Below are 20,271 nucleotides of genomic sequence, written 5' to 3'. Positions count from 1 at the left end.
TCTGTCAACGCTTCCTCCAAAGGATGGACATCAACAATGAAGCAAGGCTTATTAAAGCCACTTCAGAGAGATTTATCCCCATTTCCAAAACATGGCCATTTAATCTCCCCCTTCTACGTTAGGAAGAAAAAAAAGCAACCTAAAAAAGCTGCTAATAATATGGGCTAAATAACTTTTTTTTTTTTAAATATTTGACAGCCATTTTTTAACCTTAAAAAAAGGTTTATTTTTCACAACATTGGAAAAAAGTTCAAATTCAACCTTCAGGTTCTGCTAAAGCAAATTAGCATACTCTGAGGTACGCTCTTTGCGGTTTGATAAAGAAATATTTTGAGTGAAATTAATGAGACACCTCTGCCACACATTAGTAAAACACACAGATTTGATAAATACTTCTAAAAAAATATAACAGCAACGAATGAAATACAGTGACAGAAGAGATTCAGGGCTGCGATATCAAGTCTCGGCGCAACCACTTGAGATACAACTGTCCCACTGGTAGGCAGTCAGTATTCGGGTAACAGGCACTGCAGACTGAGAAAAGCACCTGTACGTCAGCTGCCCCAGTTCACAGTCCAGCACAGTAGACAGAAACCTCAAGTAAATTTGGGGTTGCAAGAAAGTACCAACTGGAACTGGGTCTGATGAAGCTCAAATACACTGCCTTTCTGCTGATTCTACTGCTTTACGAGAGTGACACCTTAAACTGGCTTGTCCATTTGCTTGAAGACAGACAGAGACTTGATGGAATCACCTCCTCTTTATGAGCACACCCCCCCTATTGAAAGCCATGGGGTTCTAGGCACTTGCAGACCTGAATCTAGGTGCTTTAATAACCGCGTTGCTCACCTCTGGAGAAAGCATCCTGTGGGTGGAACTCCTGCAGAGGGTTAGCAAAGTCCAAGTAACATTTGCCTCACAAAGAAGTTGTTTCAACAAACTTTTCAGCAGCGTTCACGCAGACCTTAAGGCCACCGGCAGATGGCTACGTTTCGCTTCCTGTGCTATCCCGCTTTTAGAATGGTTGAGCTGTGATCACAAGGCACTTACATGAAGTCTCTCTCCCACTTGGCGTGTAGTTTTCCACCTCCACTAAATTCTAAGATCCTGTAAAGAATATCTTTTATCCTACCACATATAGGAAAAGGAAAAGACTACCAGATTGATGATTTTGTAATAGTCCTCCAGGCAGTAAGCACTTTGATAGCATACAGTTTATTTTACTATGGCCCCAGGTTTTTAATCACTAAAATTCAATGTGAATGGTTATACACAATAAAATTTACTTCAAAACGCTAACAATTCTCCTGAATATGATCAAAAGAGGTGTAATTCGGAGAACTTAGGATAGCACAAAGTTCTAGTGGGAGAGGAGGGAAAAAAAGAAAAAAAAAAGAAAAAAAAGTGTGGTGTTTTATGTCTCCCCCAGAAGGCATGCAGTTGTGTTTACATTTTAAGCTTATGTAAATGTATGGCCTCTGTAAGCAAAACCAACCCTCCTTTAAATGCTTTCACAAGGATGTTTTATATAGTTAAGAAAGCCTCTTAAAGTCTTCCTCTATGCTTTAAGCGTCAGACTAGTCACCTAAACTGCCTCCCTATCTTGCATTATCCTGCAGTTCTGACATACTTACTCAACCACTACGCCATGTTCTAAAAACTAATTTTAAGAAACAAATTTATAAATGAGAAATCCACACAGTTTTGAATCTCTTAATCTTCACAAAGCTTCATATAAGTAAAGAATATTTTTCTCTATTTAGTGAAAGAGCCTCACACCATGAAGAACTTAATAACCTAAGTAAAAACCCCTTTCCTTTACATGCTTCTTACTATTTGCATTAAATACATTACAAGTACCAACATTTAGCATCCTGGAATGAGATTACCTAGCCATGTATCTGGGATAGAGTGGAAACACAGGAAACTGGTGGAAGCTGGACCTGCACTTCAAATTTTTCTACCACCGATGCATTTAAGCAGCAAATGTAGCAGTCTATACAAGTTTATTGCTTAAAACTTTTAACACCATTTCCTTAGTGACTTAGGAAAAAAAAAAAAAAGAAAGAAAAGAAAAAGGCAGTACAGCAGAGAAGAAGAATGGGGGAGGGGAAACATTTATTGCTTTCTACATCAATGTTCACAAGGTGACTGATTACTCAGAGAGAAGTGGGACAGATAGGAAGCAATTCTGACACACTGTTTTATCAGGGATGTATATCCACATTTCAATCAGACTGTTCCCAATGAGACTGGAGAAGACAAAAGTAGAATCAGAGTAAAAGAAAAATTCTCAAACTGTTTGTATATATTCACAGTTTTTCTTTCTGTAAAATTGCAGCATCTGCAAGAGAAATGAGACTAATGTAAGCTAGGAAGATGCAAACAAGCTTAGAAAATACAAGCCATTCTACACCCCCCACACACATACTTCAAGTCCTTTTTTCATTTCTCTTTATATAAATCTACACTTGAGCATTTGTTTCACTTCATGTTTTAAGATTTGCTGTTATGCATATGCTTAAGGGGAATACTTAAACTATTTGTTGAAAAACCAGTAATATAAAAACAAATAAATAGTATCTTCATTGCAATCCCTACACAGGTCCAGCTGGAAGACAGCAAACCCAACAGTAACTTCCATGGTATCAGGAGTCATGCCTGATAAAGTCCAGAGCATTTTTTTCTCCCTCTGAAACCTTTTCATTTCAACATTTTCCACCAGGGCTGAAAGGCATGATGTATCCCTCCTGAAACTCCACTGTCTTAAAGCTACTTTTGCCCAGGTTTTAAGATAACAGCTTGTTCCGTGTTATCTTTTCCCTCTTCCAACACAAACCAGATTTTCAACAAAACAACGCCACCTCTGACATCATTTCTTTACCCTCACTGATTACTCCATTTCAAAAGTTTGTTATTCCTGGGGAGAACTAGGGTGACTTTGAAAGACGTTACGCTAGACTTTACTATAGAGCAATTTTTCCAGCCTCGTAGTTGGCCTTGCAAGCTTTTCCATCTCATAGGAGGGTAAGAGAAACCTAACACCTGGAAGGCTGCAGATAAAAAGTTAAGAGAGATTTGCAAGTGCTAGTTGCTACTGAGACCCTCAGCCCTTGAAACACTAACATCTATTTACAACATAAAAAAAGAAGAAAACAAACAGTCACAAACAGATGGGGCAAACAGAAAAAGAAAGTGTAAATTGATTTGGCCAGAACAATGTTGGAAGATGTCTACAAGTACTTAATAGAGTTAAATGTTTAAAAAAGAAAATCATTTCCTTGTAAGTTCAGACACCGAGGTGGTAAATAGCACCGTATGTCATACCATATGTCAGTCAGCAAACAACCTTAACAAATCATCTTTCAAAAAGCATTCTCTAAAGCTACATGTTATCCATATTCCCCCACACAAACAGGAACTATCTTACTTTAAGCAGCGATATAAGAAAATTCACGTGCTGTTCCAACGTTAATCCTTTCAAACATCAGGCAAATCAGCCCACAATGCATGAGTTCAGTGGCTAGAAGGCGTCAATGTATTCTGCAAAGAAACTAGTGCCATTGACACATGCAGAGCTAAGACCATACCGTTACTGAACACACATGCTCGCCTCACTTAAAAACACTGATTTTTTTTGCCACTGTCTTAAGTGACAAGAACAACCTGAGTTCTTAAGAGTTATTGATTTGTTAGATTTGCTGAACTCAGACCTTTTGAACCAACTAGAAAAATCCATGCATCGCTGTCATGTGTTTTACAAGGTCTGTTGTTCCTAAAGGAAGAGTTAGCCTTTGAACACCACATAGATAAGTCAGATTTAGAATATGCAGCATTTGGGAAAAGAACAAGTTGCCTATGCTGTTATTTTGGAAAATTAAATATAACAGCAAGATCTTTCAATGTCTGCTTCTTACACAGTTACTGTCTAGCCCCTTGTACAGCACTTCGTCTAGCAACTTGCTAGCAAATTTCAGGCAAGAATTAGAAGACTTAAAAGCTAATACTTTAACTCATTTATGTAAGCCCATGCATTAACATGTCAAATACCTTCATCTTAATTTCTAAAAGTCTTTATGGGTAGGTGAAATATCAGTAATGCTCATAATGCCAGTCAGGAATAAGATTTTACTTTATTTTAAGAAGATACCAAAGTCTCTCCACTCTCAAAGAAGTTTGCTATGATGCAGCATGAAGAATGCCCTCCAGGAAGGGAAAAAAGGGCCTTTGTCAGGGTATGCAGGAGCACTACGTGCGTTTGCACACACTTAGGCCCAAAAGTGAATTCCAGGCATAAAAAACAAACAACAAACCACTCCTGTACATTACTGTCATCCCACTGAAGCTGCTGTATTTGTAAAAATAGCTTTAGAAACTTGTGAAAGCTATTCAAGTTCATGCCCCCCAATGTTATTTTTAACCAGCAGCATTTTTGCAGGGTATGCTTGAGAAAGGCATCAGATCTCTGCCTCTGAAAGCTTACCCCATCAGATTTCACATATCGGTTATCAGACGGAGATGGTCCAGAATCACGTGGTTATTCATCTACCGATACCTTTCCTTATTGTCACAGTACCTGAGAAACTACAATACACAAATTATTTTCTGACTCGTTTGTTGTGTCCAGTTTATCATGCTGAAGATTTGAGTAGATTCCAGAAACCTAGTAACACATTTCAGAGAAGGAAGACCTACAGAACATTTTATGCTTCATGCACTATATAGGTTATGGGGCTGCAGTTACCTAACTTTGAAATCTTCTGCTCTCTATCAATCAAGATTCGCTACTCTCATGTATCAAAAATGACAGAGAACAGAATGCCCAAGCCCAACATAGGAAAACATGTTATTTGCACAATTTTGCTAATAAAAATCTCTACAGTATTTAGAATAAAGACTAGACTAGGTAGTTCAGAACTCTAAAAACTTTTAACAACTTTCCTAAATGGACATTTTATTTGCATTTTGTATTCAAAACAAATCACAGTATTCATATTGACCCTTGAGTCAGCCTAAGTCACTGCACTTATAACAAAAAAAAACAACAAACAACAACAACAAAAAAAAAAGGACATCTACATAACTTCCCAGATTCTTCCTGTGAATGCATGTACCAAATAATTAGGAGCTCTTGAACCACGGCAATGCTGAAATGCTGAAAAGATCTTCACCCAAACAAAGCTGGAAGCATCATGCTGTCAACAAGGTCTTCTGAGACGACAGTCACCAGGTTACGTATAACAAGGTTTTCTGGCATTAGTTATAGGATTCTGCTGACTTAGCTGTTCAGTACATACTGAAGAATTCTTCAACCTGTTTAACAGGTTGTCAGCTTTTTACTTCGCAAGCTAGCTCCACGTTCATTCCTCATGCAAATTGGTGCAATCTCCAGCAGAAATTACAATACTTTACGCCAAAGCTGGAGTTCATTCTAAAAACACCAGTCAGTGGCTACTTGTTATTTCGAAGCGCCCCAGTTTATGAAAACTATTTTGAGTTTACAAAGAGCGTTAAACATTTTGACCTCAGGTCTGCTATGTCAGAATCTAACATGGACCTGAATACTGCAGTATATCTATGCATTTCTCATGATAGCTAGCATTTTGAGTCCCTTATGTTCAGCGGTAACAAGTTTGCACAGTTCTTTTATTAATGAATACTCCCTCCTATTGTCTGTGAGAAAAATTTAACAAAGCCTCACTGTTCTCCAGACTCTAGTCACATGGGGTTATATAGAGAGATTGCCACCTTTAGATTATAATTCCTGCTGAACCATTTCTGCAGATGAGTTGAACAGTCTCAGTTTTCTTTTGCTATTCTTACTTTATTCTCCAAATGTAGGCTACAGGTTTTCAGACAGGGATGTACTCTTTAAATCTGTTCTAGAATGCAAATCAACAATTACCTAGCAAAAACCTTGAAAATCAAGCATCTACATTAATTCCTCCTCTTCTCCATATTTTAAACCTTATAAAGAATTAGGAAGATTAGCGAAGGCAGACTGAGAGACACTTTTTATCTATTTATTATGCATCCTACAGACTCTAAAGCCATATATACTTTTTTTTTGCCACTCCTGTAATAAAGTTGTGACCCAGGTTTTCTGAAGTGTAATATTGCATACCTGCTCCCACACGCTGCTCTCAGCAGTGCGCGCACACGCACAAACCTTTAGCACTTTGTGCCTACAGAAATATTCAAAAGGGAAATTCCAACATGCATATGCATAAGTTAACACTCAGATAGAAATCAAAAACTACACAAAGAATTTAGAGCTACATTTCTTTATGTATTCAAATTTTTGGAAATTTTAACGTGTAAATGAGAGAAGCAACACAGCCTCAAGACCTAGCCAAAGCACCCAGTGCCAGGAATTTCTGAGCGACTGTCCCAGCAGTCACTGACGATATGGCCCTTAGCAAATCCTCTAACATCTCCATGTTAAGGAGTTCCTTGTCCAAAAGGATAGGGAGTATTTTTAATTCTCTCAAAGGACTATTATGAAGATTAATTAAGGTCTGAGCAGTGCTTTGAAGATCAAAACTGCTATGCTGTTATTTATTATTAAAGAACAACAAAGTGCATTCTTGTTGTCCATAATTCAACTTCTTAGAGGAAACAGTGAAAGAGCACATGTGCTTGAGTGCATAAATTAACTCTCCCTGCCCCAACAAGCTGTGATTTGCATAACTGCATTTTTAGTCACCAAACCCCCATCAGTAAATCTATACTCATCCCTTTGAAATATTTTAAAGGCCTTAAGGAATATAACCAACATAGTTTCTCTTCTGATTCCTTTCCAGGATAAGCTTTTCCTATCAGATATTTCTGCCTCAGTTCAGCAATGCCTTTTATCCTATATGAAGCCCTAGGATTGCTCACATGCGAACGTTAGACATATTCTAAAATGTCTTGCTAAATCAGAAATTCAATACCTATTTTGGATGTGTCCATTCAAAAAGAGGACAGACACACAGCATAGCACAGAGGGAAATTTTTTTTTGGGGGGGGGGGGGGGAAATCACACTTATTTTGGAGCTCTGTTTTCTTCACAGGCTTTCCCATCGGAAAATGGCCAATATACTTGACAAAGTATTTCAGAAAAAATGTCCACTGCTGAAATCTACATAGAAATACTATGTTGCACAGTGTATCGCTAATTTTCATTCTTTTCAAATGCATACACACATAAAACTTATAAATTATTTACTAGAAATGCTACCATAGTTCAATTATATTTGTATTCTTAAAACATGGAATCATCTGTATGTTGGCAGCATCTCCACAAAAACATAAAAGGTGAGTAGTATTAAAAAAAAAATAAAAATAAAAAAAATTAAAAATTCAGAATAACTACTCTCAAGTCTTGCCACCACAAACACATTTTCCTGATCTTATTCAAACAGCTACAGCAGGAGATCAAGTTCTCCAGCATCCCAGCACTGGGATGTAACAGTGCAAATATTTAAAAGAAAACAAGAATACAAGCTGTTGGACCTAGAGGTAGGGAGCACAGAAAACTGACATAACCTGGTCAGCTACTACCAGCCTTATACTTTAAAGAAATTGCTAACAAAGGGTCCAGTATCTGCAAGATGCTGAGCATCTCTCCAGTGTGTTAGCCAGTATCACCTCTTCACAGGAAATACTTAAATTTTATTGGATTACTTTTTGGCTCTATTCCCATTACCTTAGTTTGCACTCATAAGATTCTTAAAATCTGCAGCACATTCTTATTAAAAACACAGATACCAGATTTTGAACTTCTGTACTTTTTAGACTGCCTTCAGGAGAAAGTTGTGTTATAATTAGCAGCCATATGGCATCCCTCCTCCACACACATGTTTTCTAGTGATAAGAACTGACAAAGTTTTCTAAAACACTGATCTATATGTTTTCATCTCCAATTTTAATCTTAGAACTGCGGTTTAATTTTTAAACTTGGCATTTGACGAACAGGAAATGCAAGGAGTACCTGTAGCAAAGATGCAACCAAGAAAAAGTTTTCTTGTAATCTAGGTGAAAATGTTCAGAAAGCTACTAAGCTGTGTTCTAGACAGCTACATTCTCCCTAAATTAATGCAATATGGCTCCATAACCAAATAGCCAAGGATGTATTGGCTTCCTTATGCAATTTGCAATTACTTTGCATATGGATGACTGAAAGTATTAGGTAAAGAATACTCCCTATAGTGAAATCTTTAAAAAATGATAGGTTACTTGCGTATTTCAAACTGCTGTACGTCTTAACAGAGGAGGAAGCAAAAAGCACAGCGACAACCAACTAGTATACTGTAAAGAACATCAAAGATACAAGGGCAACCACCATACAGTTTCCCCATGTTCCTGGGAGCCAGGTTTACATACTGCTTGGAAGACAGAAAGCTGAATTTCCCTATAGCACAGCCTAATTTCATAGAAACTGCAGCCAAAGGTTAGAAAGAGGACAATGGTTTTAAGAAGCAAGAGAAGATGTTTGGGACAGGTGAAAAGGCAAGCTGAACGTACAACATAAAAATATACATAAACTTCACCCTGACTGCCACCCCTTCATTCATGCACCCCTTAGAGGAAAAAAAAAAAAAAAAAAGGAAAAGAAAAAAAAAAGGGGGGGGCTGAAGGCCCCTAACAACTTAACACTCCAAGAAAGAAATGGATTGTTTTCCTCTCTAGCAGCAAGAGGAATCAGTGCTTGATATACTTACCTGTCAACTAAATTATGCCTGATTGCTACAGCTCTTCTGGTTATCTAGAGCTTTTCCAATTCTTCCTGCGCTTTTCTGAGGACCAGCAACCAAGAGAACAGCCCAAGTGATGCTCTCACAGGCCAAGCTGGCTGCAGCCACCTGAACATCACTCCCCCGCAAAATGATGCAGAGTGCCCTCTTCAACAGTGACCGAACGAAGCCAGGCAGAAGAACGCCAGATGCAAGAACTCATACTGTGCCGCCACTTCGACGGCACTGACCTCCTGCCAGCTGTCTTACGAGTCGCAGGTTGCAGGGCAGACCTGATTCGATTCCTGAGAGACTGTCTAGGGCAACTCCAGCCTTTCCCTTCTGTCTGAACAATTCCAGACCAGCATCGAGTACTACTTCAGCAAGAGAAACAGGGACACACGTGAGCAATACATGCATCCCTGAGCACACTTATGAGCTACATGTACAGGCTGAGAAATAGAAATGAACAACCATGTTCTTTCCAGCTGGTGCATTATGTTCATCACGCAATGAAGAATAATAAACACTCAATACTGTGGTTTCTCTCCCTCCGCATGAAGCAATTTAGGGAATATGTTCTTTCAGTACAGCTCATCCTACCTTTAAGCCTTGCAAAATTCATGAAGGTGAATGATATGGCACAAATTGCTGCCTGAAGCAGAACCTTCATGCTGGACAACCCACTGGAGACTGTAACCCTCAACATGCCAGTCAACACATTTTGCAGAGAAGTAGCAATTTCTTCAGAACACTGATTATTCCCTCCCATCTTCCTTGAGGAGTCAGCTATCACAGAATGAAAAGTAATTGTGAAATTAGAACACCACCAGGAAGCAGGCGAAACAAATTGCTTCACAGGCCAGAATTATTTGCACAGAACATTTGAGAGAGAACAAAATGTTTAAGGATGCAATCAATCATTAAGATTTCTTAAAAAAAAGGGAGAAAAAGCACACACACTCATTCATTTAAAGCTTGCCTCAGTGAAAAAGAAATGATAGAATAACCAGTCCTGCATACTTGATTATCAAATCAGAGCTTGGTAGGAAGAACAAGTAAGTCTTCCAATCAACTAACTTTTTTGTGGGGTTTGGGGGTTTTTTTTTGCTTTAAATGTAGTTGTTGAACACTGTTGTAGAAAGATGTAGGGAAAAGCAGATCTCTGGTCTTCTGGCAGTTCTTCCTATTCTTGAACAATTCCTCCTTCACAGGCACAGCCACAAAGGTTCAAAGGTCCCCACAGCCTTTGTTCTCAGTTCCAGAGCAGTTACAAACAAACTTTTGTTCCTGTTTCTTCAATGAAATAAGCTGCAGCAGTTACCAATGACTGAACTTCACATGTGAAGCTTGCCTTGTGCATCATGCAACTGAAGGACTATGGAATCTCATTTACACTTCCAAGAATAAATTATCAGAACTTTTTCTGAAATAAAAATCAACTACTGCTTACTGAATCAACCTCCAGCAAACATATTACACTTCTGCCTATACACAGAGGCGAGGAAGGACCGACACGCTTTGGTTTACAGATTGTATCAAAGAAATTTGTTCATTTTATCTGAATATAGTATTTATAGCTATTGCTCATTCATTTGTGAGTTTTATAATAAAGTTCTACATGTTTTACATTTTAGTGCAAAAGTGGTATCTGTCAGCAATTTTTCAAATAACACACATACACAGGCACTCATGCACTGGAAACGATACCTAAACAGCAATTTTTATTGTTTATATCCCAGTCAAGAGTGTAAGGGATGAGGTAATGATCATAAGGGCAAGCTATGGAAAGCAACTACTGATATACATTCACATTCCATGAAAAGCCAATATGGAAATCGTTGATAAAATTTGTAAAGATTCTACCAGATGGTATCAGCTGCTATGTAAATTTTGAGGAAAAACAAGCAAGGTGCATTATTGAACAGGATAACAGGCTTTTTGAATTAAAAATAAATTTAAAAAAATACTGAAATTACCCTTTTAAAAGATTGACTGTTCCTAGCAGTTGGCAGCTGACTCTCTAGAGATGCTTCTTGTAAAATACACAACACAAAAGATATCAGCACATAGGCTGGCTATTATGAAATCTAATGAAGACATTCATGAATCATAAAAAGGAGTAAAGGGGTAAATCCCAGCAAATATTCAAAGGCTCTTGCAACAATTAAAATTATGATCGAACAAGGGTTGTCCAGCTACATTCTTCTTCATAATAGCCACGCTTATGCCCCTAGTGAAGTCAGTAAGAATACGTCCAAATTGTAACAGTTGGATTTTGAAAACTTTTTGTTTTTACACTGGCACCAAAAAAACCATCAAACTGCTTTCAAAACACCAAGGACTGTATCTTCTCTTTTCCCCCAGAGCATTTACATGCACCTCGAGCATTCTGAGTATTGAGACCAAAAAGTTCCCAAATACCAGCAAACTTTGTTACTGAAATTAAAAAAAGCAACTTAACTCTAACATTTTAATAGACATTTGTTTAGTCGGTGATAAATATACCTCAGATAACAAAATACACAGAGGATTAAACATGGTTTTCTTTAAGAAGCAAGAATTCTCAAATCGCTTAAGAACCTAACACCTTGCCATCAAAGATATTTTTAGCAAAACTGATTATCTCAATCTGCCAGTAAGTGATGACAAAGCTTTCAGAATACCACCTTTCATCCTTGTATCTTAAAAGCAACTTACTAGTAGCAATTAAATCACTGTCATCCTTCTCTACAACTGATTCTGGGGCCATGGCTGCGGGACCACTACTATGTCTGTGTACTCCTGAACTACCCGCTGACACAAGTTGGAATCACGGCATGCGATGTCACACAAGCAAACTTTTGCTGTAAGGCAGAAAAGATGGAGCAAGACCAAATTAAAAGTAACACAGGACTGACAACTTATTCAACTAGCATAAAGCCTGCTTAAAAAGTAAACAAACACCCACAAGCTAAATTTGAACTGTCGCAGTGAGTTTATCCAAGAACAGTGCCTTACACCATGTGACCCTTATGTTATAGATCCACTACAAGGAGGTCTAAGGCCATAACTCGGGCTGTGGCTGACCAAGTGTCCCTCCATCCAACTAATAACCTGAGGGGTATTTAAGCATTTAATTTTACCCTGAAATCCACAGGAAGCCAGGCTTCAAACTTCTTGTGGTCCTGGTTTAATCAATTAATGGTGGAATGGGAGAAACTCCACTTTCTCTGATTCTTAAAGAGTTATAATGGATACAATAAATCAATTTTTTCCACCCACAAACATTAAAGGCTGAGTTGTGGACAGGCAAAAGCATTGAACACACCAGGAAGGGAACAGCGGGGCAGCAATTGCAGCTTCTTCATCAGAAAAAGCAACTGAAATGACAAGAGGATGAATGATTCATCCATCAGTAGTTTACGCTGAACTACTGCTTCAACTAGTGGCTTCAAGTCACATCAGCAGGACATGTTCAAAATGTTGCAACTTCGCTACAGAAACAAGACTAAAAAGAAAATATAGGTTCTTAAAACAATGATTTTTAAAAGTGGAGATCTGGGGGTATTTTGTTTTCTAAAACTATAGGTTAAAAGACAGGAGCTACAGAGCTATATTCTCATCCGTTACAAGATTCCTAGATGGCACTATGAACTCCGGAACTACACATGTGTAACTAAGCACAGAGCAAAAGAACATCCAGTGAATAGCAACAGTTAAATGTCATAACCATCATTTGACAATATCATCTAAATATATTCAAATCGTTAGTATGATCATAATTAATATTGCATTTAATCAAAAACTAAGACAATAACCTAAGGAAGCATATACATGGCACATTTACCAAACTGATTACAGTAAACCTGGTAGCATGGGTTTATCAGCTTAAAAAATCAGCAGCTAATTAACTGTGCATTTAACAACTAGGTAATAAAGTTTCTTCCCAGGGAAAATCAGATTGGAAAAGTCAACATCAGCTTAAACACGATTAGCTTCCTGTCCCACTGCTGGTAAAGCAAATCCAATTTACTAAATAGTTTACAGGGCAGTTTTTAATTATTTCACACACTTCCAAAGAATCTAACACTACATACACACAAATATGGTAAGTTGGTCTACTCAAGTATATACAGACTCCAGCAACACAAAACACCACTTAAAATACACAAAGCCTTCCTTACATGCTTAATAACAGCCCCAGTCTCATAACTTGTATTGCCGATGCCCCCATGGATGTTAGCAGGAATCTTTACAGGAGAGAAACCACATACAGTTGCGGCACCACATACAGTTGCAGCATGTATAATATGCAATAAAATACTAACTTGGAGCATTTCTTTTGGACTTTTTCATTAGTTCGTTACTTCTTATTTCTAGGAAACAAATACACAGCAAACAAACAAACTCTTCTGAGTAAGATTTACATATTTTACCTGGTTTCAACTGGCACGCACACATACCCCCTAGGAAAATACGCACACAGACTACTCAACAATCCATATATTCAAAGTGTTTTACACAGCAAAAATTGAGACAATGCAGAAAAAACGGTGTGGGAGAAACACAGCAAGTCACCAACAGAAGTAGAAGTAGGATTCAAATGAGCAGCTCACAACTGTATCAATGGAGTGACAGCTTTGCTGCCTTCCTACACTTTAACCAATACAATAATTAAAAATTGAAAAGTTAAGTTTTCCAACTTTAATTGTTCAGCATCAAAGACAACAATTTGTTCTCAGCCACAACACAGATTTAAAAAGAACAAAAAACAGAAAAAAAAAAACCAAAACAAAACAAACAAAAAGCCCGCAAAATTAACACTCAAATGAAACAGTTTCAACCAAAGCAGCTCAGAATTGCTAAACGACTGCTGACCTGCAGCATTACATCCTCAGCTTATGCGATCCTCCAAATTCTGGTTGGCTGGAAGGCCTAATCTGCATAACAATAACTACAAAAAATGGCTCCCCTTAGTGTCCTCAGTATGCACATCCCTTCTCTCACATTGGCTAACAGTGCACAGCCAGGCTGTTCAAAGGATTAGCATAAGAATAGAAATCACTGTGAAAATCCACATGCTCCGACTGACCAGACTTGTTGACCTGCTTCACCCCAGATACCAAATTGACTTATTTTTCCAAGGAAAACAGTTGTGGACTGTAAAAGTTGATAAACACTTCCATTTGTTTCTTTCATATTACAGGATCAGACATCCCGAGGGCAGCTACCAGAGCCAGTGAATCTGAACAACCTTCACAGTTGTAGGCACAAACATCACATGTGCTCACCTTCAAGTTCAAATTCTTCCATGAGTCTGGTGGAGGAGAATGGGTCTGTCAGGACCCTTCTCAGCTCGGCCCTACCACGTTCATCATAAAATCCCCTCACCAACAAGCTCCCAGGCTCTGCTGGTACCAGGTGCTGCTGCAGTCCACTAAAGGCTGAAACCAGAGACTGGAGCTGCATTTCTAGAGCACATCTGCGAGAGGAAACTGGCCCCACACGTGCGCACGCTGCACCTGACAGAAGCCACCCATACTTACAGTCCCACGAGAGCAATTAGTCCAGGTTTGTGCAAGTAAAATTTACAGATTTGCCTAGATCTCTCTATATCTTCTACCCTTTCTGCCCTTACCCTGGGATCAGCCAAAATGGTACCAAGCCAACAACTGAGAGACAATAGCTCTTGCCACGCTCACAGCTACTGCAATCAGACAGTAACTGTTACATGGATAAGAATATTTTGAGAGGAAGCGCAAATGAAAATAATCCCCCAGTTCATGAAACGGCCAACATCTTCCTCTTATTTGTGGAGAGGACGCAAAGGCCAAGGGAACCCATTCCAATTTTTCTGTCCTATACAAACTCTCCTAGCCATAATAAAGTATGAAAAACATCATTTATTTTTGGAAATATGTATATTGGATTCCTGAAAAACACACACTGGATTTTTGTATAAACGCATTACAATGTTTGACGTGTTTGTTTTGAAATGGGGGAAGTTGACTGAAGTCATCCCCATAATGTGGTCTGACACTTCATGCAAAACAATGCATTCAAACAGCAAAATGACATTTCCTTTTCAGAAGTTCACAAAAGAAACTGAAGCCCAGGGGAAAATGGCCAAAGTAGCACTATTCCCCTTTTTGTTAGATTTCCTCCACTCCCTCTGGGATCCTCTCCCCAGCCAGTAAGTCACCACTGCAATCCTTCCCCCTTAAATTCAATGACATCACCATTTCCCTCACTTTGCATTACAGCAAAATAGACTAAAAACTGGGATACTGATGTTTCACAGTCCATCAGCAAGCGATATAAAAACACTGCAACATCCAGCTACAAACATACATAAAATCTGAAAAGTAAAACAACTGCCCAGTGATACTTCTGCTGACCTGCCTTTGCTCTTTGTTTCTTCAAAAACTTGACAAATATACCTTAAACAAACAAATCCCAGGTTAAGACCACAAGCCGAAAAACTGAACAATAATTTGCTTCTGGCAATGGACTAATATTTCTGTACATTATGCACAGTATTAATACCACATTAACACTTTCAGTTCTGTTGCTTCCCCAAATAATAGGTTTTACAAAATGCATATTGCCAGACTCCCACCCCATTTTCCCCTCCTTTATCATCTCAATCACTTTATGTCCTCAAAGGAATAAAATTTTGATTCTTCCAGATGGCTCCAATATGTTCAAACATTATAAAACCATCAGCTATAGAAGGGTACACACCCTGGCATGCTACAAGCAACCTCTGATAAGTTTCATGAAAACAAATCAGTCCAACCGCAAGAAGTATTTGCTTGCTCTTTTATCACGAAGAATACGTAGTATTTTACTTACCAGTCAAAATAAACTGTTCACTCAAGGCTAACCTAATTTTGCAAAACTGGAATGAAAAGACATCTGTGCAGCGAGAAAGAAATTGCATGGTTCCAAATAAGCACGTGCAGGACATTTGTCCCTATTCTGCAGAAAAAGGTATCTATCCCATGCTCAAAAAGCAAACACCTGAAATAGATATTCTTTTAAGAGCCTTGGAAACTTACTCATCCTGCTCCCTATCAAAGAGGAGTGTCTGGTCACCTTCGGACACTTTAGGGTTATAGCTCTTTCTTGAAATGAAATAGCATATTTTAAGCTTCCACCTTCTTGTCTTTTCACTTATCCCTCTGAATTGCATTCTTACCAATGACAATATCAACCAACACAACAAACTGGACGTCCATTCCAGCGGAGGCTGTCCGAGCCTCTGTCCAAAGTGCTGTTTTCTGCACTATCTGATGTGGAAAGTATAGAGGTGTAACAAAAAATGACTCGTTCCCATCAACCTCTTAAAATTCAACAGCCGTCGGTCCAGTCTGGTGCAGCAGTCTGCGATAGGAGACAGGTTCTCAGGGGAGAGAGATGGGACACATAGTTTGCAAAAGGAAAACACTAATGTGCGCGAGTTTCAACGCTTAATTTACCTTCTTCTCAAGTTGAAGCCATTGCTCACTCAGAGTCCAAACGTGGCACGGACCTTTCCTCGCAAGACCCCGCGCTCGCCTCCCCATTGCAATTTGGTGGGAAAGCTAGTCAAGGTCTTCCAGATAAAACCACCTCCACGCTCACACACACACGGACGCACGCATACACGAAACGCCTGCTGGGCACTCCTCCATTTCACACAGTCTCCGAGCATATGGATGTCGCTCGCGGAGCACCCTCGGTGACCCAAGCAGACCCGCGGACGTTCGCTGCACCTGAAAAGATCTAACAAGGCATTAAAAGGGCCCCATTAAAAATACCACAAAGGACAGCCTACACAATGGAGACGAGGGCCAAGCACAAAGCCGGACGGCAGCTGCACGCTAGCCGGGGAGCACGACGCCGGTTTTTTTTTTTTCCCCCCACGCCTGAAAAGCACGGGAATGGCAGGCGCAGGCTGAAACCCCCGATTCTTCCTTCTTTCCCAGCAAATTATTTCGTGGCGACGGGCAAACCGATCCACCTCACAGACCTTCCCCAGAGGACGGCGGCGACTGAACGCGTGCCATTAATCGCGGGCGAAAAGGCGGGGGGGGGCCGCAAAAAAAGCCACAAAACAGACGGATAAACAAAAAGAAAAAAAAAAAAAACACCACCACGAGAGAGCCACGACTTCTTTTATTTGTTTATTTTCCTCTTCCCCCTCACGGCCGGGCTGAAAGTCCCCCGAGGCACCGGCCGCGTCCGTTGGCGGTAACGGCCCAAACCGTTGGAGAGGCGGCTGCCGCCGCCCGCGCCCCCTCCCCTCACCCACCCCCGGCCGGCGCCGCCTTCGCGACGTGCCGGGCGCTATCGCGACACAAACCCACCCCCCGTCCCGTCCCAATCCCCAACCTCACCCCTTCGCCCTCCCCGCACTCACCTCGCTCCGCCGCAGCGGGTGGGGGGGCGCCGAGCCCGGGCGCGTCCTACCAACCGCGTCCCGCCGCCGACACCGACATGGCCGCCGCAGGTGAGGAGACGACGGGGAAGAAGGGCCCCGCCGCCGGGTGAGGGGGGAACCGCGTCCGGGCGCGCACACACCCCCCTCACACACGCTTTTCCCCCCCCACCCCGGCTCAGAGAAAGGCTCCGGGGCCCATGCGCGTTGCCGCCGTTCGGCTAGCTCCGCCCTGACGCCGGGGAAAGGCGGGCCGCTGCCCCCGGGGGCCGCGGCGGCAGGGCTGTGGTGGGCGGCAAGTCGGGCGGGAGGGCCGCCCGCTCCGCCCCGGGGGTGGGCGCGGGGGAGCGGGGTTGCAGCAGGGCCGGAGGATGGGGGCGTCGTAGGGGGCTGTCATGAGGGTGTCGTGGGAGCGGGGCGGGATGTGGCCGGAGCGGGGTGGTCGCGGGGGCGGCGTGGGGTTGCGTGGAAGAGGGGGGAGCCGGTCGTAGCGGTGGGATGGTCGGGAGGAAAGGCACCGCACCTGGGCTGCTGGTCATGGGAGGGAAGGGGTTTGTGCCGAGCAAGGCGCTGGGGCTGCCCCGCAGAGGCAGCGGGAGGGACGGGGCTCGGTGGGGCGTGCAGCGGCCTCTCCGTGAGGGGATGGTGGGGCTGGGGTGCTCCTCTCGCTTGAGCAGTTGTGCCGGAGGGAGAGCACTCAAAATCTTGCCAGAGAGGTCCTGAAGTTTGTTTGGGGGTTGTGGGTTTGTGGTGGTTTTTTTTTTTTTTAATGTGGTCAGGCACGCTCCCTCTCTGAGGGATGGGTCCCAGCCCGGAGAGGTGTACATCAGGTGCCTGCCTGCACCAGGGCCCTCCCGCCTCCCTTGTGTTGTGCAAGATCAAGAAAGGCGCTTTACACCGGACTTGCTTAGCTGTGGACAGAGTACTTGCGCACCCCGTTCACAATACAAAGCCTTCCCCTCCGGTTAAGCTTCGGATGTATTAAACCTCATCTTGAGACAGTGCTGTTTTATCAGACAAAGTTAATTCAAACTTTTAGGTGAGGTTTAAGTGTTAACCACAAACTCCTTCCTCCACGTGAGTGAAGCGCCTCGTTAAATGAAAGGCCCCACGATGCTTCGGTAGAGGATCTTTTTTGATAGAGACGTTACCCCTGTGTCACATTTCGGTAGCTGACCCCAACCACTTTATAATGTGCTTTATAGATGCTTTATTGTATCATTAGCATTTTCAGAAGCGGACAACCTGATTTCGTTGGCAGCAGGCAATGTAGAAAATCCTTGCTGATAATTATGCCATTTGGTGACCACAGAGGTTAAAATTCTCATTGCTGGTGTATATTTATTCCTTCAGTAGTGGCATTACAAAGCAGTTACTCTGAGAGTGCTCTCTGCCTTTGGCGTGGGCCCAGAGGCACGATTGTGGGTAATATGGAGTTGTGTTGTGCATCATCCACGTTGCTGTGCACCTGGCAGTTCACGTGAGAGCTGTGATATGTACTTTGTCTTAACCACAGGGTGACAGCTACATTTGCATTGCAAAAGCAAATATGAAATGGCCCACTTGATACGCTTTCAGAAATGTTTTAAATGAGAGGTATAGTTGAAACTACTCCACAAGCTGGATTTGGTGCTTTTTGGTTTTCGCTTCCATCTGTGAAACAGTGTAAATATACTATGTAATCTACATTAAGACTACTGTGGTGATACCAGCTATCCAGAATGTTTGGATAAATGATACCACTCTTTGCTAATGGATTGTGCGACTAAGAAGAGCGAGCCATAAGCGTGCGGAAGTTTTGAGTTGTGAGCTTTAATTTAAAAGATTTCAAGAATTTTTAGTTGTTGTGATGAAAATTTTCAAAGCCTGTCGCGAGTAACTGATGATATCTGTAAATGTGCAGAGTTTGGAACAATAGCTCTGAGACATGTGAACTGCTTCGTGTCAGCATATGCTGTGCCAGATGCCAACAAACAAAACCGTAGTTAAGAACATTGGTGGGTTTGGGGTTCCATGTGTAAGGAGACAGCAAATCATGAAGATGTTGCACAGTATCGCCTAAAATGGGGAAGAGCGTGATTATGGGGGCTAATAAACAAAAGAGGATGCAGAAAATACGTAAATTACAATGATGACAAGGCAAAATCATGTGATGTATTGTGCTTGTGTGTGCTGCAACCTACAACTCTGATCCTGTCAAACCTGACAAGTTAATTGGGATGAGCCAGGACCATACCCACATGGCTCACTGCTGATAAAACCTTGGGGCACTGGAAGCGGGTTTGTTGGTTCCCTATAGAGGAGATTGCAAATTTAGTCATGTGTGAGTAGGTGATTCCTATCTATCCATCACTGATTTGAGTGACTTTGAAATTCTGGGATGAAAGATACCCAGAGCATCCCCAAGTAGTTGAGCCTTTCCCTCTTTATTAGATGCCATCATCTCTTTTGCGGTTTTAGTTCTTCCTTATTTTGACTGGCTGTCACTGCATGATTTTTGCAAGGCTTGTTTGTTGCTCTTCCCAAGCAGAGTATTTTTCATTATGTCTGTCTAACTAAAAACAAATGGTGGGCCGCATGTGGGAATGCAGCTTGAGAAAACTGGAGATCAAAGAAAGGTCTTGACTCAGTGCTGAGGATCCCTGCTGCATTTCCCCTTTAACTGCCTCCCACCACGCTTGTGGCTTGTGATTTGGAGCTCACTGCCTTTACTTTTTGTCTGAACATCTTTGCTTTAAAAAAAGAAATAAAGGGAGAATGTTTTCCCATCTCAAACTTTCTCTCTGTTTCTTGTTCACCAGTCCTTCATCTTGCTAATTTTCTGGAAAACTTCAATGGCTCTTCACTATGCCAGGAAATGCTTCAACTTGAATGAAAAGTACAGAGCCCCTGTATCCAGTTCACCCAAACAGGAAAGGACTGATCTGAATTGCTTCAGCCCTTGCCAGTTATAGGTTGCTGTTGTGTATCCACAGGGCTTGTCTGCCCTTTTCATGTAGGATCTGAAGGTCACTCAGCCCTGATCACCTCATCAGCAAGTTAGCCAGTGCTTTCAGGAAAAAAAAAACTTACCCAAGGACGAGAGGGAGGAATATGGCCAGGTGTCGGTTCCTACAGATCTGATGTTTTAGTTTCAGCTTTTAAAAACTG

General features: G+C 41.3%; 1 protein-coding gene across 1 annotated transcript in view; it reads right to left on the bottom strand.

Moving 5' to 3' along the window:
* Window positions 1-17,315, bottom strand: part of ARHGAP32 (Rho GTPase activating protein 32) — a 258,382-nt gene extending 241,067 nt beyond the window's left edge. The window contains exon 1 of the mRNA XM_075034899.1: window positions 17,104-17,315. The gene's annotated coding sequence lies outside the window, so the exon portion shown is untranslated. The remainder of the gene's footprint in view (window positions 1-17,103) is intronic.
* Between the last annotated feature and the right edge of the window lie 2,956 nt (window positions 17,316-20,271).

Source organism: Buteo buteo, chromosome 9 (genome assembly GCF_964188355.1).
Source record: "Buteo buteo chromosome 9, bButBut1.hap1.1, whole genome shotgun sequence".
NCBI lineage: Eukaryota > Metazoa > Chordata > Aves > Accipitriformes > Accipitridae > Buteo > Buteo buteo.
Note: the sequence above shows the minus strand (reverse complement) of the source record. Positions and strands in the feature narration are given on the sequence as shown.